At 30.2% G+C, this 23,508-nt stretch overlaps 1 long non-coding RNA gene across 1 annotated transcript; it reads right to left on the bottom strand.

Moving 5' to 3' along the window:
- Window positions 1-446: 446 nt before the first annotated feature.
- LOC143056335 (uncharacterized) lies at window positions 447-23,247 on the bottom strand. The gene is made up of 2 exons (XR_012972302.1): window positions 22,817-23,247; window positions 447-702 (listed from the first exon to the last, which is right to left on the bottom strand). It is a non-coding gene; the product is annotated as an uncharacterized LOC143056335 (long non-coding RNA).
- Window positions 23,248-23,508: the final 261 nt, after the last annotated feature.

Genomic DNA, 23,508 nt, shown 5'->3' with positions numbered 1-23,508 from the left:
TACAAATGTAAAAAGAAAGAGGTGTGGCATGATCACCGATGAGACAATCTATCCATCTGAGTTCATATAATATTGATGTTAGTAATTACCATTGCACGACCTTTAACAATGAGATAAACCCATGTCATATAGTTGGGTTAATAAGATCCCAACATTAAAAACATTTGAAAACAGCCTGTAATTTGGGTGACTGTATTCTGTAAAATCCCTTTGTCAATTTAATATACAAAAACGGATGAATACGTGAAAAACGAAGCAATCAAATAAGTAACAACAAAAGAGACGACTGGAGGAAAATTATTCTTTTTTACGCAAAATTATACAAAAAAAAAGAGAATAAAAACAATTTTAACTGAAAAACAAGTTGTCAAATCAAATAAACGTTCTCAAAATTAGTTGTAACTTCTACCATTTCTAAATAAAACTAGAAAGACAATGACAATTAATTTAGACACGTATTATTTTAATAAACGCTCAATATTGTATCTGTTTTTAGAAACATGACACTGCTGACCAATAACACTGTCTAGTGCGTTTAACTTTCTGGTTGTTCCGAATGTAATTCATTAAATCGTCCCGATCTTCTAATAATAGTTTGATTAGACTGGGCTTGTTGTTTATCCTGAGTGGTCTGTCCATTGACGGATTTATACCAAGATTGTCTGCAAAGTCAACTGGTAAATCGTCTTCTGCTGAAGGTTCCTGAAAATAAAAACAGATAAGAATGTTTAGCATTTAATGTTAACCTTTGTTTTTCAGCGAACAAACAAAATAATGTTTTTTTTATGTAAGCATTGTTTAGTGTACTGATAAGCAATTTGGAAGGGTTGAAATTTAAATTTATGAGTTAACCCCATAATATTTCCATGTACTTGTTCGAAGTGTGAAATGTTATATTCTTATTTTTGATATTTGTCGTTTGTTTGGAAATTGGTTCGAATTGCAAGTTTATGATCGATTAAAAGCTCGACAAATTGTATGGACACCTGCCTAATGTTAAAGACTGGATTTTGCATTCAAGATGTTGCTGATTATTTCTTTTAATGCAATGGTAGAAATAATGATGGTAAACATGGAATATTTGAAACGGTATAAAAGCCGTATAGTGAATACCACATAAGGTTGTACCTAACACTACAGGGAGATAACTCTGTAAAATCAGCTGAACGTTTTAATTACGTTGCGTTTTTAAGAGAATATTAAGCTTCTCAATGATCAAAATTAGAGTTTGTCAAACTGCTATATAACTACTGTAATTTTTTGATAAAATGGTTGGTTCAAATTTTTTAAAATTTTTATATTTTTGTCAAAGGGTCAAAGTAAATACTTTGTCAACATTTTATGAAAATTAAACGAGCCAAATTGATTTTAGTGAAAGTGTTGGGTACCACCTTAACAAATTTTTACAGTATAAATTTCACTGTTGATTATTGTCTATCTAAACATAAATTGATAAATATATTTTCATTTTGTACAGAATTGAACCATTTGATTTAGAAATATGATGATGCAGCGTAAAGTAGTCTTCAATCAATCAACGATTTATTTTATTCTCTTTTAGAATAAGTATATATGTTACCTGATAGCGTACGAGGTAACAAAAAGGTATATCAATGTTCATAACTTTGATATCCACTTTAAATACACAAATTTGAAGGTGTGTCATGAACGTCAAACGTTTTACAACCTGGAAATTAAAGATCATTACAAAGCAAAATTTCCGAGATAAAAATTTTCATCTTCAATGTCTAGGACTGACAAGAAACCGATGTAATTTTGTTTAATATATATGTCATTTGGGTTAATTTGAGTAAAACAATAATTGCAACGTTACTTTCAAGTGTTTACATACCACAGAAAGTACACAATCTGTTCATTAACATATACGTTTAAATTTCAAAATGTGATTCTCTGCATTCTTTAATAGTTGTCACAGAAACAGCTTACGTATACACAAAAAAAAATCATAGAAATTTGGGATGGAATTGCTTTTAATGTGCTACACTGGAATAGTTGAAAACTCTTCGTGAGGAAGTCGCATAAAGTATACCACTTAATGGCATGCAGATTCAAACCTCATCGCATTACTATAACTATTACGATAGTTAATTAGATGCAAGAAATATTTTTCATTACCACAAACATTGACGAAAGTTAAACTGTATTACGACATATATCTTATATTTAACGCGGACAAATGGTACTTCATATATATCTAATAATCTACTAAAAGATGATTCCATGTCATATGGAGGCCTCAATGTCGTATCTTGTTCTTTTTTTTTTTCTCATTTATAATTTTTTCCCTTAGAGTCGGTAAACTGGGAGAACTAAATCATGTTACTATATCTGTATGATATCGTGTTATTTGCAGTTTAAATGAGTGAACCAAAGCAGAGTGTTTTTGAATGTAACAAAAAACTATCGACTAAACAAATAAAATTTCATCGTTTATTGAATATTAGCATTATAGATTAATTTTGTTATTAAATCCTTATTCATGCGAAAATTTGTGCACAACTGATAAGTAGCAAGTGCACAATTTGCATTGTTTAATAATCTGATAAATTCACAAATATAGCAAATAAGCAATAGAATAGAATATTACAGATAATTAAATGTAAATCATACCCTGCTTGGTTTTCCGAAAGTAATTACTTTATATAACATTAAACATGTAATTGTTCTTAAAAATGACAATTTTATGTTTTGAGTCTACGTTTAAATAAAATCAAAATTGTTAATATTATTGCTTGTCACTGCATTCAATTAATACGCATACTTGTATCATTGTTCAAATATTAAACACTTTAGCAAGTCACCAATAGTATAAAATTGAGAAATGAAAGGTGGAATTTGTCAAAGATATAAAAACTCGATCCAAAGAGCCAATTGGTCTTCAGATTTTATCAAAAAGACTATACATAGATAGTTGAATTATGACCGGATTAGATGATAAAAAAAATATTTCAATTTTGAAACAACATAGTATACAAACTAGTAACCATTTCATGTAATTGAAATAAAAACGAGGTCACCGGGTTATCTTTTAACTTAGTTGGTCGACTTCAATTCAGAATAGTTTGTGCATTAGGAATGCTTTGTGACATTTTGTTGGATTTAATATAGCATTGACACCATTTATTTCATTTTAACATTTAAACCTTGTTTATTAAAGTTTCTAATTTAAAGATATGCCATTGTCAAAGTGTTCGGAGTGTTATCTATTACAAAATTTGTGAACATAATAACATCCGGCTTATGTTTTTAATGTACTAATTGTCATGAAATTTTTGTTTAGAGATTATACAACTTGGAAAGTGTTAAACATCAGTAGTCATTATATATATATATATATAAATCAAACACTGGTATGGCAAGAATAAATAACGCGAAGATACAAGTAGTATCAAAACATAGCTTGTTAATTGTTATTATAATAATTAACAAGTCCTCAATTAGCATATACCCGACTAAACGTTTGCTATTGTTGACTTTGTACTGATTTCCCTTTATTGATTCCCTGCACGTTATCTTAGCATAAATCGTATATTGAGTTTTCAATTTGCATATATGGCATACAAGCGTTCTACTGCCAACGTATGACAAACCCAACGAAGTAAACCAATCGACTCTCCATCATTTTCATACTCCTTTTGTTACCATTGTACGTTATAAACATAAACAAGCTATTCCAGTTTCTGTGTATTCATAGCCTAAAAATGGCATTAAGCTGATGTAAAATGTTATACCTTTTGTGTTTGATGGAATGGAACACAATAAATTTAAGAAGAAATGAATGACTAGACAGTGAAAGATAATAATTTTGAAGATGCCTTCAAATAGATGAACCTAGTAAATCTTAATAAACATGAAGTATGACCAAGAAGTAATTCCTAATGCATGCTAATGATGAAACTTCTTATGGACATTGTATTTAAATATTCAAGTTTGTGCAGAAGGTTTAATAATAACGGAATAAACAATAGTTTTACAATTGTTTGTTTATTTAAAAAAAACTCATTTTAAATAATTGTGAGTAAGTATCAACATAATTTAGACCAACATATAGTAGTTTAAGTTTTATCCCATGCAAATAATGATTAACATGAACATTTTTGTTGCAACCTTCAACTAACTAAAATAAAGTATCAGTTTATTTTGCAAGTAGCATTGTTTTATGCTATTTTGACTCATTAAAATAAAATCCATTAGAAAATGGTTTTTGTTTTACTAAATCAGAGTTTTGAATCAATAATGAACTTGTCGCTTTTGCCCTTGGGATTTATGTTGAAGTTGTTTCATCAGATTCGGTAAGAGCAAAATGATACCGTGACATAAATACATGGAAGTCATGCTATCTTGATAAGCGTACAATAATTCTTAGAACCATCAAATGCTTACTTTTCAGATGTATTTTCAGTATGGAAATAAGTAGTTGTGTCAATGACATTGCTATGTTCCAGATAACAATGTCAAAGCCTTTGTATAACTGTTCTCAATATGCAAAACAACCCCGTGTAGCCAAGTACTCAAACACCTTGTATTTGTTTAATCTATTAGACTACATAACGTAATATAAAAGTTTTAAAAAGTAAAATATTAGGAATACCGAACTGGAAGGAAAATTCAAAACAGATAATCCGTAATCATTTCGCAAAATCAACAGTGCACAGACACAAGTGGATAACAACTGTCTTATGCCAACGACACAACTATTTTCAAGACACAAAAGGACACACAAATTAAGAACTAAAGTTTACCGTACGGCCTTCAACAATGAGCAAAGCAAATATTGCACAGTCAGCTATATGGGGCCCCGAATGACAAACACATTTATATTACACTGGGTCGATACCTCTGCTGGTGGACTGTTAGTACCCGAGGGTATCACCAGCCCAGTAGCCAGTACTGTGGTACTGGCATGAAAATACGGATTTTTTGTTTTAGAAAAATTTGCTGTTACAAAATGTTAGAATTTATTATAAATAAGGAATGTATCTCCCTCACGCAAAGCTCAGATTTCTTTCACGGATTTGGCTATACTTTTTGGAACTTTTGGATTATAGCTCTTCATCTTTTATATAAGCTTTGGATTTCAAATATTTTTTTTGCCACGAGCATCACTGAAGAGCCATGTATTGTCGAAATGCGCATCTGGTGCAGAAAAATTGGTACCGTTATTGTTATTATAAACGTAATAAATTTAGTTTTGTAGTGTAGGTGTTTATCGTTACTCAAAATATTTTTTTTTATAATTTTATACATCCTTCAATTTGATTGATATTAAAATGCTTAAGATGATATATCAATTAGTTCAATTCTATATTGGACTTTAACTCGTTTTGAACAGTGGTGAGTACTCATAGATTGGCCGATTGAAACTTTACATTTCAGTTTTGGTAACTGATTTGCTTAGTAAAATCTCTCTTTTTTTTTTGTTGTTGTTTTTATTTTGGGTTGGGGAGGGGGTACGCTTCCCACATGTGTTGTGAGAATTCAACATAAGTTAAACGGTATTCATATACTGATATAGCATAAAAGGAATGAGAGAAAAAATCAAGGAATCAATCATAAGCCCTTTATGACATAAACATTCTATGTTTAATTTTGTACGAGGATCATTTATTTATCATTTATTTTAGATATCTTTGTCATTTGGGGTTGATGAATAGGTCTCGTATTGACAGTAATACTTACATCTCATGAGTTGAACATCATATCAACTGCTTTTGACATTATTTCAATTAGCACCGTCAAGAATCAAAACGAGTGTTTATATGACAAAACCATATATTTGTAACATTGATGCTAACCATTATCAATGCATTGGACGGAACTTTTGGAGATTGAAAGATATTACCATGTGTTTTCGGTCAGCAAAATAAAAAAATATTATGTTTAAGAAATATCAAAATAGCATAGCGCAATAGAGCATACATCGTCATTCAACAATAATTACAGTATTTTTTTGTTGTTGAAATAAAACATAATTTCGTAACTTTTTGTTTTTGTTTGATTTGTGAGTGGTTAATTGTTATCCTTGGATATTTATTTTCTAATGCTTATATCCGTAAATAATCAAAATCATGAATCAACTACATTGCAACTTTATTTCAAAATGGCAAAAACTAAAATAACTGACAAGGCATGATGTTAATAAACAGTTGTAATGCTTCAAGGCATATTCCTGCCAACCTTTGATTGAATTAAACCATAAAAATTCTAGTCAATTCCAATACAATTAGTGTTAATTTGACGGATTATAATGTTATCAAAGTGACGAATAGTGGAATACTACTGTCCCATTAGAGATATCATGCATATTGATGACATTTATTTAACAATCGTAAAAATTAGCTGAAGTCAAGGGAGTAATAAAGACATGAATAGGAGCCATTGGACAACCATGTGTACTGTTTCACAATTCATCAGACCTAGTAGTAATCAAGTAGTAAATATACAGTTTTTTTATGAGGAAAGGCTGGAAACTTTCGTTCATTAAATCTATCTTTACTGTAAACAAAATGCAGTTTCATGTGATCAAAAACAAATGCGTATCTTGTGTTTTATTGACGTAAACAGTTGATAATGTTTTTACTAGACCTTCACACTTAGTTGGATTTTTTATATTGGCTAAAAGCATCGGACTTATTATTGTGAGGAATATGTCCTCTAACTCCAACATGTGCTTATTTGGAAAACATTAAAAACAATTTTAAAGTCTTTGATTTGATACAATCTAAAAAAAAATCCACGATCCTGCCATCAAATACAAGAACAGACAACCAAAGATTAATTTTTTTACCGTCATAATAAAAAAACACCAAAAAAAATAAAACAAGTAAGATATTTTAACTCAATTGAAGTTTCGTTTGATTATTCTCATCGACAGGCAAATTGATTTGAAGGACTTTTCAGTATAATCATATTGTTGGTAACACACGATAGAAATCATAGAAATACTACGAACAACCAATGCATTAAAGTATGACGTTTCAATGCTGGAAATCGGACAATGACGTGCCGTTATTACTATACTTGTCTTGGTAATTTCAAAAACGGTAATTCTGTTTTACCCTTCATAGATATTCTTAGTCATTATGCTTCAGTACATATTTACAAATCCTATTCTTAGTCAGTTTTATAGTAATACTTTCCTGTGAACAAGTTAACTATGTATGAAAGAACAAAAGGGTAAAATTTCATTTGATTGTGATTACATTAGCTAGTACAAAAAGTATCACTTGCATATTTGAAATACAGCATTGTGTATCCATATTAGGAATGCACATACTTAGTCTTCGCAGTGATATCTATATGTCCTTTTGTTGAAATCCTTGGTTTAATTTTTTCTTTCAAAAAGAAAAAAATGGAAAAAAGTATTGTTCCTGATACCTAGATGCAACGCAATGTTTTTCATTGGGGTCATTTATCTTCAACGTTGTTACATTGTTCACAAATAATATGAACTATGATATCTTGTAAACAAAAATTCAAGCAACTTGATTGAACGAGCATTTGTAATATATAACCGAGAAGAAACATGATATAACATATAAAGTTGACGATGGTGTTCTATTTCTTTTAACACGTTCTTAAGTAACTTAATCACGAGCTGAAGTCTGCGGTGATGTCTAACGGAAACGTGCCACTTACATCAAATTATATATATTTTAAGTTTTAGTGTGAATCAAAATGAAAGTATTTTAACATTATTAATTAGTGTATCAAAAGTTCATTCTGTAATTCCTATCCGCTGGACCACCTATGGACTATTTCTATCTATATTTTGATAAATTAACTTAGTTAAAGTTCTACTTTGAAATTAAAAAAAAAAACATCAAACATCTTGAACTACATAATACCATCCTCCAACAAAGTTCTAATTTAAATAAAAGTGATTCATCTACTTTTTGTACAAGATAAAATTACAGAAATACGGAACTCCGAGAAAAAGTTAAAACGGACAGTCCCTAATCGATTGGCAAAATCAAAAGCTCAAGCACATCAAAAGACCAGATAACAACTGTCATATTCCTGACATTGTAAAAACATTTTCTTAATATGTAGAACATGGTGGATTAACCCTGGTTTCATAACTAACTAAACCTCTCACTTGTATGACAGTCGCATCAAATTCCATTATATTGACAACGATGTAAGAACAAAACACACAGACATAATAGATATGAATGTAAAAAATAGGGGTACATGTACACTCAAATAATTAGTACAATTTTTTACAGAAATTGTTTCTTTTGTAGAACTCTGGCAATCATACTTCGGACAAGGTACAGCAATGGCATACACAATGGCATACGGTATCAACTTTATCATAAAACAACAAAAAAGTAACAATTGTGTCGTAAATGGGTAATTTTTTTAAACCTTAATGCTAAATAAATAAATTCCTTTCATAAAAGAACATAATATTCTCCAAAAGTTAGCCCATTCTAAATGTTTTACCAAATATGAATATACAAATTTTTTTGTCATATCTAAAAGCTTTAGGAAATCCTAGGCTGCCACTTACGATTCAAAATGTGTTGTAACCAAAAGATTTCAATTTTGATATATAATTCATCAATATAAAACCTTTTTGGATCGGCGATGGCGGCAAAGGTTTATTATGCAAATACAATCAAAATTATCGAGAAAAAAAATTACCAAAATTGACCTTAAAGTACAAAAAATGTTTGTTTAAGAGTCATAGCTTCCTAAATTTTGTAAGAAGCTGCCAAAACAATAATATTTGTCTTCATACTACTATCTAAATAATTTCTTGAACCTTCTTTTGTTTGGGAACGATACGAATGAAAAAGTACGGCGTTTGATCTTATTGATGATAGTTACAGAAATCTTCCGAATTACTAGGAACAACAAATCTTACAAATTATGGTGCTTTATCATGACTTTTAGTTTCAATCTTGCTCTCCTTGCCTGAATATTTTACAAAACGTATTAGTGTTTTAACCATTTACGAATACGCTTGATCATTGCGTTTAAGTGAGTATATTTATTCTCTTTTCAATCAAATAGCTTAGAATAACCATTAAAGTCTAACAGTACATACTTTTTCGTATACTGAGTAACCATCGATGAAAGAACACAATGATAACATTTCATTGTATTGCCACTAGCTATTTTTGGAATATAAATTTGTATCTATATTTTAAGAAGTGTACATAAATAGTAATTAAATTTAAAAAAAGCACATTGTTATCTTTCATTTAATCAGAGTATTAAGCTTTCTAACTATTATGGTTATTCAACATCTATGTAGTCACTTTTTTACCCAAAAATATGTACTATGAAACCTTTCGAGGAAAAATTCAAACAACCTGAATGGACGATGATTTGTGATAATTACTAATGAAATGAAAAATGATAATGGCGATCATTTTGTTAACACGTTATTACGTTACTTGATCCTTGCAATCATTAACTAAAACACTCTGATATTGGCTAAATGAAAATTGTCACCTACATCTATATTTTGGCATAGCTTTAGACTAACTGTGAATTGATTAAAAAAACCTTGTAATCTCATAAATTGATTTTGTGACATATGATTGTTTTAACGCCTATCTGCTAAATTATCTACGTGCCACATAAATCTATAAAAAAAAATATAAATAAACTTAGTTCATCTTTGACTGTGAAATTCATCAATGTTTATATATGATTAAAATATGAACCGTCAACTTCCAAGGTCATGTTTGTTGCATATATAAATTCAAGTTCCCAAACTGAAAAAAAATATTACAGTTATGATACTTGACATTAACAAGTCAAAGCCTCTTGCTCTAAATGTCATAGTATTTTTAATTCTATTGATTAACCGTTACATTTTAAATGCGGTTACTTTATCAGTGTCTCAAGGCGAAAAGATAATAGAATGTACGTTCGCATGTTTAACTTAAATACTTTTATTGATATTCAGGGAAATAACACATACATTTCAGGTTAAACTGTTCACAATAAATTGTCATATTCATAGATGTAAAGATCAACACGATTTATATACAATAAAAGCATTATCATATCATACCATGACATAGAATCACTATGTGGACTTACAAAAAAAGCTTTGAAGAAAAGAACAGAAATGATATTGCTGTTCTCCATGTCAAAGTTATCGTAAACCTGTAGACTTATAGCTACAACTTTCATTATACTTCACGGTTTAATATGATGCTGAATGTCAATATTAACAAATAAAGAATTATATCCAGCGTATACAACGAAACAAAAACTGACTGACAACCTAACCGTGAATACAGAAACAATTTAGGACAATTTTGATTTCATCTTCATTTACTATAGATTTTTACTGTAAATGAAATAAAAACATAGAAGAAACTATAAAAGAATAATATATTTGCTTTAACATCTTTGTTTCTATGATGTTTGCATTTTTGGTTGATAATCATCAAATACCAATGATAAAAATTATAGTTTGATTCTCAACGTGGAAGAGAACAACTAAGTAGTTAATGGAAATACATATTGTTGAACTATGTGTATCTTTAATCGATATAACTCAATAAGGATATGCCATAAAATCCCTTTTTAATAGGTCAGTAAATGTCAAAACGAGGCGGAAGATACCAAAGGGTATTACATCATAAATCAAAGACAAAATGACAACGTCATGGTAAAATACAAAAAACGACAAAAGGGCAAATTACAATCTTCAAACAAAACATAGAAAGACAATAACAATCAAAACCAAGGAGTAAACAAAGACTCACAAATCCCAAAGACATTTTCATCAACAGTTAAGAACAATAAGAAACAATAAGAAACAACACGAACTCCACTAAAACCGGGAGTGAAATCGGGTGCTCCGGAGGGGTAAGCATTTCCTGCACCGTATACGGCACCCGTCGTGTTATTTCGTTGCTCAGTTTGGTAATGATGGAAGGTTATTATGACTGAGAAAGAATATCAGATATGATTTCTGACACACTTTTGTCATAATGACCAATCAGCTCATGATGGCGACCGTAAAATTTCTTGAATGATGACCTTAATTTAATTGATTCATAGCCCTTTCTTATGAACTTTTGAGAAACTTGTAAAAATAGACTGAGCAAAACCAACCCAATTTAATTCATGGGTGATTATGTGCTCTTAAGGGGCTTTCAGATACAGCTTCACTTGTGCCATACATCATAAACCCCTATACAACAAGTTGAAAGGATATATTAAGATATTAGTCGGAACTAAATAATTTTCATAAAATACTTTATATAATTAGTTGTTCACAGTCAAATATAGTCAAATATAGTTATCAAGTGTACCAGGCTTATATTTGATACGCCAGACGCGCGTTTTGTCTACATACGCTCATATCAAAATAGTTAGAAAACAAAAACAAGTGCAAAGTTTAACATATTCGGAAAGGTTTATTCATCTATTTATCTATATATCGTTAGTTTGTTTGAACTTTTCTAGACAAAATACGTCTCGATATCGTTGTTACTTTGAATTATTCAGATTTGATTTTTTTGTAAAATTGTATTTGTTTACTAAAAATTATGTGTCACCTTGTAGAATGTTTACAATAGTATTATTAAAAGTTCTAAATAAAATTCAGACCTTATTCTTTTTACATTTATAACACAATTCATCCTTTCGATCGACCGTATTCTACATAACCTCATTTGGTCTAAGACCCCACATTATTCTATGTGAATTTAAAACAAATTAGTACAAATTGTTACCTTCTGCAACAGTGCTTCAATTAAATTAAAATTAAATCAATCCCATTAGGTAACCCATGGCTAATTACATGACTGAAACAAAACTTAGTATTCAAAATTGTTAATTTGAAAATCAATAATTGCATGTGATCAATCATTTGAGTTTGTTAAACAAAGGTTTACCATAGTGCATTCAGGGAAACAGGAATATACATTGTTTGACATTGTCAACACAAGACAATTTACAGAATTGAAACAATTCATGTGTACCATTACATAAAAGTCAAAAGGTACCAATAATAGATGACGTATCTGTCAGAAAAAAAATGTTAGTTTGAAATATATATGTAGTTGTATAAATTGGGCTAATCTTTAATATCAGATCACAGAGCAACTATAATCATTAGACAAGTGGATAAGCGCAGCTGTGGTTATCCTTTATCTACTTTATCCTTATATTCTGTGAATTACATAGGATGTGATTTCTTCAACGCATTATATAGTGTACAAATTTAATTCTTTAAATGATGACATTGACTGATTCATTGCGATTACAGGCTATCTTAAACAATTTATTTAAACCTTTGCTCAAACCTTTTATTTTCATTTGATGATCATTAGATTTAAAAAGAATTGATCTGATATATCAAATTTAAAAATATCAATTGAAGACCAAAAAGACAATATGAACATACCCTACTTGTTATTTAAAGATTCTGAGACAAATGATTATATGATTTATTAAGTAAGGTAAACAAATACCCTAATTAATCAAACATTGAAAGAAAACACTGAACAGCTTTATCCTACTTCGTGGTTTTTTATTCGGTGATGTTGGACATGGTATTTTGTGTTAAACGTACTTGTTTTTTGTTGATGTGGTTCATAAGTGTTTCGAATATTTCGTTTTTACATATATTAGACCGTTGGTTTTCCCATTTGAATGGTTTACACTAGTAAATGTTGGGCCCTTTAAAGCTTGCTGTTCGATGTGAGCCAAAGCTCCGTGTTGATGGCCGTACCTTGATGGTTTACTTTTATAAATTGTAACTTGGATGGAGAGTTGTCTCATTGGCACTCATACTACATCTTCCTATATCTATTGATTTAAAACAGTTTGTGACGTTGATCATGGTAATATGAGATAAACTTCAACTTGATTACGAAAGAATGAATTAACAACCAATCAATCAAGAAGACAACGTTAATCATTTGATAATCAATCAACAAACCAAAAAATCTGAATTTGAACTAAGATAAACTGGACTTATTAGATATTCAGGTAATGTTATTTGAATCCTAGTTTCATTTCAGTGTTAAATTGATGCACGTTTGCAATATTTATATCATGCTCATCGTCAAGGGGCGAACGATGACCTATAGATTTATTTTTTTACTATCGCTGGTCGCCTGATTTCTATATTGTATTAATAAATTCCATATCCCATTTTATTAATATTGTACGATTTTTCACTTTCCATGTTTTGCATTAGTCTCTTGGGTGGTATATAAGGTTCCTTGTTGTTAGTTCGGTATAATCATTAATTAACAAAATTGCCAATGGCACTTAAAGTTACAGCTTATAGTTGATTTAGCGTTGATTATCAGATTGAGGTAAAACCGATGAATTTGATTCTTTTTCGATAATTTTCTGACTGCATTAGTTTCTAATCTGTATAGAATTTAAAACAGAGATAGAACATCAACAGGTTAATAACCCATTGTACTGTACATTTTAACTAGGAGTAACTATGTGGATTCTGTGGTAAGGGTAGGAGAAAGTCACATATTATATTGGATAATAAAGATCAGTTCAATACAATTTATATTTCATTTTGAAACTCTACAAACGAATATGTGATTAGATTTGTTGGACTTTTCGTCGCAATATTTATTTTGTTCGTGCTCATTACCTTAAGGCACAGTGTTCGTTTTAAACTTTCGTACCAAGGGTTTCATAAAAATTCATTTCAAATTCCATAACCTTGTTTTTCTACTATCTCCTATCTAGTACGTGTGATCGCTACCGAAATTATATGACATGATGGACTGACTTTTTTCTAGTATGTATCTTTGCTACTGAAATCATGGGTTGACGTTATTCTACGATGTATTTTGACACAAAAAAGCATTGCTTGACTATGTTCGAGGATGTATTTTGCTTCTGATATCAGGTGTTGACCTTATTTTAGGATGTATTTAACTTTTGATATCATTAGTTGACTTTATTCTAGGATGTATTTTGCTACTGATATCATGTGTTGACTTTGTTCTAGCATGTCTTCTGTACTGACGTCAGGTGATGTATTCCTTCATGTACATGTTTTGCTTGTGATGTCATGTTCTTATCATGTGTATTACTACTTGTGTCATGGTGTTTGACTACATTTGTCGTATGGCAACTTAAATTGAAAGTTTTGCTCCAGAAGTAAATTTCACATGTGTTTCGTCATGAAGTTGTGTGGGTTTTGGATAAGTATCAGTCAAAACACCTATCATAATTTGTTAACCAAACATTCGTTATTGTCTTATTTTGGCATTATGCGTGCAGTTCCGGCTAATAAAATTTGTATGAAGCTGTTCCAATAATTTGCATGATTGAACTAGATTTCTGGTATTTCAGGTTTTTTTTTTTTATTTTAAAATCTGTTATAAAATCAGTTGTTTGAAAGATCATATAACGGTCTATTGCTTTGCATAATTAAAACTATTTTCATTAAAGTAACTGTTCCATACGTGAGTCATTTTTATAAATCAGACTAGATCATATCTAAACGATATAAATGCATACATTTATGTTAACAATGGACAGAAAAAAAAAACATTTGCCATGTACGGCTATCCCAGAGATTTGGTATTGTATTAGTTTTCATTTTCATTTGTTTTAGTAAATTCAATAGTGAATTCAAAACAAAATCTGTATTAGTTATTTAATTTAGCTATTATGCAACAATTCATGGACTATCAGATAATGATTATGAAATAAGCTGATAGTTATAGAATAATGATGTTTTTTCTGTCCGAATGTGATTTATTTGAACTGATACACATATACTTGATTTCGGTATTTAAATTGTAATTCTTATTTAACGAATTATCATAGTTTTCTGTCTTTATAATTAATCTAAAACTCCCGAAGGCACTTACTATTAAATATCATTAAAAAAATCCAAATATACGTTGCTATCTTTGAATACTGTGTACAGTTTTCTTCCGTGCAGTTTTATTATTTTCTACAACCTGGTATCTATAATGAGTTTATGTACACCCTTATCATTGGGTAATAGGTTTATGAACGTGTGACATCAATCGCAAATCTAGCATGTATGCGGGAGCACTTAATTGCGACCTCAAAAGAACAGTCTGAAAAACCTTCTGTCTAGATAGTTGTCAAAGGTACCAGGATTATAATTTAGAACGTCAGATGCGCGTTTCGTCTACATAAGATTCATCAGTGACGCTCATATCAAAATCTTTATAAAGCCAAACTAGTACAAAGTTGAAGAGCATTAGGATCCAAAATTCCAAAAAGTTGTGCCAAATAATGCTGAGGTAACCTTAGATGCCAGACAATTATTCAACAGTGTTTCCTGTATTACAACATAAAGTCATGTGCCGAATAAACCACTTATAAAATGTATCATGTAAAAAATATCTCAAAAATACAATACTCCGAGGAAAATTCATAACAGAAAGACCCTAACCAAATGGCAAAATCAAAATCTCAAACACATCAAACGAATGGACAACAACAGAGGGGCGAAAGATACCAGAGGGACAGTCAAGTTCATAGATCGAAAATAAACTGACAACGCCGTGGCAAAAAAAGAAAAAAGACAAACAGACAAGTAATAGTAAACAAGACACAACATAAAAAGACAAAGCAACACGAACCCCCCCCCCCAAAAAAATTTTTTTTTTTTTTTTTAAAAACACAAAAAAACTGGGGGTGATTTCAGGTGATCCGGTGGGGTAAGCAGATCCTGCTCCACATATGGCACCCGTTGTGTTTCTCATATTTTTACAAACCCGGTAAATAGTCCAATTCGGTAGGTCACATTCATGAAAAGGGAATGGGATTGAAGTTACAACGTAAGGAACATATCCGATATTTCTTTACGTTTCCTTTAAATGATTGAACTTCATTTCTTGACTCATAGAAAAAATAGTATTCACAAAATAAACTTACTCAAAAGGAAAGTTAAAAAGAGGAAAGCGCATAACACTGACACAATCAAAGAGTGACGAAAGATATCAAAAGGACAGTCAAACTCAAAAATCTAAAATAAACTGACAACGCCATGGCTGAAAATGAAAAAGACAAACAAACAAACAATAGTACACATGACACAACATAGAAAACTAAAGAATAAACAACACGAACCCCAAACGTTCGGCAATATCAGTCAATGGAACGAACGGTTAATGTTTTTTTATATTTGCGTGTTCCTGTTGTTCTGTTGTTTTCCTCTTATAGTTGATGTGTTTCCTCGGTTTTTATTTTCTAATCCGGATTCGTTTTCTCTCAATCGATTTATGTTTTTTGAACACCGGTATACATTTGCCTTTATATGATAGATAAAACCCGGTTTTATAGCTTTTGATCATTATTTAGTTGTTAACACCGAATAACAATAAATATACCTTTTCCAAATAGATGTTTTTATTTTCTTTATATATTAAATGAACAAGAGGAATTTAAAATGTAACTTTAATTTTTTTGCCTTTACTATTTTATGTTTGTGAAATTGAAACACAGCTTAACAAACGTATTCCTACATGACTATGAAACAGCAATGTATCCGGTTATAAGGTACATTGTAAGTGTTTCATACGTCGTTATTTCTTATATCAATGATATTCTATAAATACTTAATTCTATAAATGACATAAAACAACCGTTGATGGGGTTCGTTGACTAGGTTACAGCCACCTGGTAGAGTTTATAATAGAGCAGTTGTCGTCACCATTCATATTCCATAGCACTGATACATTAATATGCCTCTTAAGGAGGTAGACCTAGGTTAAGGGAAATAACTCTTAAAATCATCAGTACGTTTGTGTCAACCATTTTCAAAAATATATTCTAAGCTTCTAGGTTACATAGATTATTTTCAATCTGTTTCAGGTAAATGCTTAAAATACATTGATGAACTTGACTTTTACAAACGCTTAACTGATTTAAAGAGTTATCTCCCTGTAGTGCTAGGTACCACCTTAAGATGTAAATGAATGAAAATTGTAATTGAATAAACACGTAACAAAAGTAGAATATACTTTGAGTTAATTATTAGACGGTTTCTGTCGTAAATGGAAGTGGCCATATTTGTGTTCATTTTTAATAATAAGTTGTATTTGATGAAAATACAAAACAAAAGTAAAGGTTGAGTATAACCACTGATGCGGCCACTACATTTATGACAACATATCTCATAAGTGACATATTATGGCATATTTGATAGATTTGTCATATTTAAGTTTGAATTTGGGTGTCTTTGATGACTAGATAAGTTCAAATCTTTCACAATAACTGATATAATCGACTGAAGTAGACGCTTAGTGTTTAAAAATTGTCCAAAATCTTTCATCAGATAAACCGGAAATTTGAGGCCAAAATCGATCCTTACCGGAATCCTTTCCCTAAAATCAAAATAATTATAGAGTCTCATGAAAAGGTAAACCTTGATGAATAAATGCATATCTTATTTGAATCAACAGAATATTTTGTATTCTAAATTAATGCCATCATGCTAAGCGGAATCATATGTAGCTATTTGTATATGCAGCTACAAAAAGCATCCAATCTGTAAACCATTCAAAATGATAATACAATGATAATGGTTTGGTTAATTGTTAAATTTTCCAAGTATGACGAAGAATTCTGAGTACTGAATGATTTTGAACAATTGTATCTTTAGCTTTTTAGTAGCTATGAGAGCATTGTATTGTATATACTTTGATTGGGAGATGATATGCTACCAGTTTTCAATCAAATTCGCATTAAGTCCCCACGGATTGCACAAGTAAATATAGCCTTTTAATTGAGGATCATTTTACAGCTTCCGAAACCAAGAAAGATTAAAATGTTGATCATTTTAATGTTTGTCTTCTATTTCCATATTGACGATTAATCACTTCCGTTTTCCTCTGTGCGCGAACAATATTATGCAAATAAAACAAAGCTTAGAGTACGATAAAACAGATTGTTAGCCTGTGAACCTGTGATTTGCAACCGGGCCCAAGGTTGACAATATTTCCATCTACACTTTCATATTCGCTGCCTTGAGTGTAAATGTTTTTGTCAAGGGGGTACGCATTGCTCTAGCAATCTTTCAGCTAATTATTATATAGTTTTTAACAAACCGTATTAAACAAAGCACTCAATTGATTAATACTCTCCACAATAGTACTAGAGAAAACGTCATGGGTTTGAGTAGTATATCTCAAAAGTGTCAAACAATCAAATCTGGCATTTAAACGTTAAAAATTTAAGTTTTAAACAAAGGAAAATGAATTATTGTCTCAATATTCTCAAAATTGTAAGTAATGCTACTAAATTACACTTTCCAGAATAATTTGTTGGTCATTTAAGATAGATTTACTGTTTAAGTAGATCTAAATATTCTAAAAATAATTATTATAAAAGGTATGCTGTATAAATCAGTTAGTGGATGTATTTATCGTTATATGTACAAAGCAAATAACGCCGTTAAGAATATGGACCGTAATTTTCAAATATTTCACTAAATATTTCTCAAATTTCCCATTATTGTTTGAAACATTATGAATTAAAGTTTATTTATTATTAATCCATTTTGGCGTTAAATAGTTATTTTAAAATCATGGCTACTCGTTTTCGTTTATCATGTTGTTTATATGCAAGTTCCAGACAATTTTTCATATATTATTGAAATATTAAACATATATTTGAATTGATTTATGCTAGAAATGATTTTTGATGAAAGACAATGGAAAGACAAAATTGTTCGAAATAACCACTTTATATTTCAAGCTGTTAACATGAAATTTCTTTGAAGTACATAAATATTTTAATGAATAAATTGAATTCATTTAATAGTAACGATAGAGTAATTTTAATTTACTCTCGTTAATTCACATGCACCTGGGACCAGAGATAAATGTATAAGTTTTGTCATGCATTCGTGTTTTACGTGTTATCATTAGAATCAAATATATCTAACGGAAATATTGTAAAACATTGAATTTTTTTAAAACTACCGCAAATAAACATGTTTGGACTATCTGTGATTACATGATGAATTAAGTATTCCTTTTTATATGCGGAACGATTTATAGTTTGAATTATTGTATAAACTGTCAAATAGCGATCAACTGTATTTTGACGTATAGATATCTTTAAGTGTCCGGTTTCGTTTGATTACCTTCAGTATATTGCAATAAAGATTTTGGGGAGGGAAGGGGGAACACAAATATTTTATGATAAAGAGAGGCAAAAGAAAGCAAGCAGACACGCATACTTCAAGGCGAAAATCAGATGAAAAAACTTTAACAAACAAAAAAGAGAAACAGAAAGAAAAAAACAACAACAGTAAACAAAAAGAGACCACATAAACAAGTAAAAACGGAACAACACTTATCCCACAAGTACATATCTGATGATAAATCGGGTTAAGGATAATGGCTACCATAGTAATAAAATATTCGTCGTCATTTTGGAAACATATATTCTATAACGATCTATAAACTCGTGAAGGCATCCATAGCATTTACAAATTGATGATTCAACTTCATTACTTGAAACTCTTGAAATAATATGTTACTGATGAGTAGGCATTCTTTATCATGATTTTTTTGACAGGAAATAGGTAATGTCGTTTCAACAGTTAGATATATATTGCATTTGCAATCACTGCTGGCATCTAAAAATATTATAGAAATAGGAAGCTGTTATCATCTCTTTTGTCGTAAATAGTTGTTGATTACCGACCCTTATTGAGTACAATGGAGTAGATGCCTTCAACATATTCACCAAGCCTTGAATCTTAGGATAATGCTAACTTCTGTTGTCTAAGGAAGGTTCTGCATGAAAACAGCCTCTAATGAGTAAATGAACAAGTTAATCCCAGTTGGTTACCTTGGTAATTCCGATTATTTGTTATAACAAATCTTCTTAATAAGGATAGTTTCAGAGAGTTTATTGTTGAATCGAACTTATGTTTGTTTTTTAACAAAAAAAAAATGATTATTCCTCCCTAAGACAAGAAGCTTGTATCTACGTTCGTCAAATCCTCTTCATGAAACAAAGAAGGACCAACTATTTTGTTTTGTCTTTTTTTTCCGAATGGGTAATACTTGTGTAAAGTGTAGCAAAGTCAAATGTTTAATACAATTGTAAGATGAAAGAGTCTTAGTTAGCATGTACTCTAATAAACTATTTTTGGAATTGTATAGTATCAACATGTATCTGTTTCACGTCATCTGTAGAATAAATATTTTCAGAATAACATTGACGCTCGACTTTGATTTCTGACGAAATTGATATTAGTAATTAAGAAAGTAGTTTCGTGAATCACTTGAAAGACCCAGCAATATAACATATTTTTTGAAGGACAATTAGGTAGTTTATGTATCCCATATAGTGAAGGGAGATCCAGATTTTTATCTTTATCTTATGTTAAAACTTCAAAAGTAACATATAACAAGTCCTTCTTGGTAAATGTCGTCGTTGTATATGATGAGATTCGAAATGGTGTATTTGGGATTTATTTACGGGGACAACATATTTGTTATAGAGAAAGGACATGTATTTTGAAACATTTGTTTCTGTAAAGATTATTGTGTATTCATAGATTAATTTAGTTTGTTTTTTTAATTCTGATTTGTACCAACGACTCTACAGCCTTAATCCTTCGGAAACAGTATTTACGTTTTTCCTTCTCGTTTCTGCATAGTCTACTCAGTACTTTTTCAAATGATGGATAAGAACTCACGAATTTAGGGGCGTTTGCACCTTCACAATAAAGTGTTATCAATTATGTTTTGATCACCAGTAATAACGTGGCCAGTCGGAATTTATAAACATATATACATATATATGAATGAGGAACTACCAAGGATGTAATTAGGATGTTAAGACTGGAAAACTAGAAGTCGTCAACACTGAGATTCTGCAACACGTGTAGTCACACATTGTATCAGCAATTGGATTCAAGAATAACCTTCATATGGGTCAGAATTAAAGGTTTTTTATTTATGAAGTCTCAAATCGATAAGCTATTTTTCTCGTTTTTTTATATTTAAGCAACCAAATCATCTGTATTCGTCATTTTTACCATTTTTTTCTCTATTCTTTATTTGTTTTTCCATTTTTCATGCAGTCTTGGTTCATTATTCTGTATTCTCTCAACCCCTCTCACACCCTACTTCGGCAGGTATATTAAACGCCAATTAACAATCACATGAGTCTGCATTGCATCCGAACCATGTTCTAGTCTACTTTATGGTATTGGGTTTTCGTATTGTTATGACAGGTATTAGTTTTCATACATTGCGTTTGTTCATTTGTGGAAAGGTGTCACATTGCAAATTATAGCACAAAATCCCTACTTTTGTACACAATAAAACAGTCACCTTTGTATAAATTAAAACTACGAAACATTTGAAAATAACACGTAAACTAGATACGTATGTGTATATGTACTACAAACCTGCTTTGTTCACATCGATCATTATTCATAATTTACAGTACTTGGTTGTAATATCAATACGTACTGATTGCTAATTTGATGCATAGATATCATTGGTTTCTTAAATGACTGCCTAGTGGACACGTTTAAGGGTAGTCAATTGAGCATCGCAGAAGGGTCCTACATTGATGTTTAATCGGTAATATGCATTGGTTTTGTATTTTAAGTTGAAAGAATGGTTAAATGCGTGCTTTTGTTACACCCCTAATTATCCTACCAATACTGTCTACCTTTATTTTGGCTTTACCCAATGCCATGCCTTTATCAGATTGCTAAACATGTTTTTACACTAAATAGTTTGAATGTGTGCCGTACCATGTTTCACGTTTTGTTTTTGTTTCTTTTGAAAATATATTAAAACATATCAAAATGAAACTGAACACTAACGATTAAACATGAATGATAACGATGTGTTTGATTAAGAAAATAATGTTTTAAATACAGCAGATGCACCGTCTGACAAATTGAAACAAAAACGAGGAGTTCAAAATGAGTAATACGACGACTTCATATAAGAACAAATATTAAAAAAAATGTTTATAAAATTTTTAATTGTTCCAAAAACTAGGAATCTATCATCTGAAGCTTACAAAATCTTTTTGAATATTTGGGGTTTCTGTGCTCTTTATTATCGTACCTTAATCAGCCATACAACTTTCTGACTAGAGCGTCAGTATTTAGTCTTTTGTAAACTGAACGCGCTTCAGAGGGACAAATAGTTCAGTCTTTTTTTGTAAATCATTTACAAATATCCTGATATTTATTTGTTACATATAGTAATGAGTGTTACTATAATTATCGATATTATAATTATTATTATTATCATTATTATTATTTAAAAAAAAACTAATAGATAATTAAATGATTTTACTCTCATAAGCAAGCAGTTTAAAAAGATGATTACTCTGTCCTTTATTTTAGAGGTATTGGTGTTATTTTTTTACATGAACATATATTTTTATTTTATTCTTGATATTTTTCTATATATCTCCTTTTTCAGTGATTACACTTTGGTAATCTTTAGCATAGTATTAAATATATTTGCGTAAATATAAACATCTTTTCGAAGAAATTTGTAGTTTTTACACGTTTTTCGATCATAAGAGTTGTCTAATGAACTTTAAAATTCTATGCTGTTGTTCTTAATTTACAAATTTAATAAGCAATCAAATATTGAAAAAAATGAGGCATTACTAAGTAAAAATTTTGGTTTTATCTTTTATATATAATAAAAAAGGAACTATAAATCTTTATTTTCATTTCTTTCAAATAAATTATAAAAATGAATTTTATGTTTTAGTAAATGAAACAAATAATAGCATAACTTTTAAATATACGACGAAAAGAAAAAAACGTATATAGAAATGTATACATTACCTGAAGTTGAAATAAAACATCCGGGTCGAAGTCCAGTCGAACTGCCTCTGCATACCCAAGGCACAAGATAATTATAAATTGTAAAATCATAAGTGGTGGAAGAGTCATCACACAGTAATGATAAGTTAATAAGGCTCACAAAGATCTTCTCTTCTCAAGTATACTTAAATCGTAATTAACGTTTCCAGAGGCAAAAAAATATCTAAACATACAACTCTGGCCACTTTTAAAGTAAATGAGCTAGTATCAACAGTTTAACCACTTTGACTAATGTTCTTAATTTACGCCTTTTTTCCAGCTTTTATGAAGATTTAAAGTGGGTAGTCAAATCCGAGCGGCGTGCGTTGTTTTAAAAAAAATCAATGAAGCGTGTAATGCGATACAGTGCAGACGTATCTCGCGGGTGTAGTAAAGATACTCGAATTAAACAAAGCTGTTAATAATTTAACGGATTAAATGAGGTAGTGAGAATAATATGTCGAAATTACTGGCCAGCCTTCCATTGCTCAGTAGGAAGGTAATAGTAATCATGAATATAGATTAATGTCACAACCTTTGAAAAATAAATAATCAAAATGTATTTCAATTAAAACAATGATGATTTAGTAGATAGATTACTAATTTCAGATTTTAAATTAGTTTAAAATTTGTTAATTACGATTTTTGTTGTATTGTCCACATTTGTTTTATTT

The sequence above is a fragment of the Mytilus galloprovincialis genome, chromosome 13 (assembly GCF_965363235.1).
Source record: "Mytilus galloprovincialis chromosome 13, xbMytGall1.hap1.1, whole genome shotgun sequence".
Classification (NCBI taxonomy): domain Eukaryota; kingdom Metazoa; phylum Mollusca; class Bivalvia; order Mytilida; family Mytilidae; genus Mytilus; species Mytilus galloprovincialis.
The sequence above is the reverse complement of the archived record's forward strand: the minus strand, read 5'-3'. Positions and strand labels throughout refer to the sequence as shown.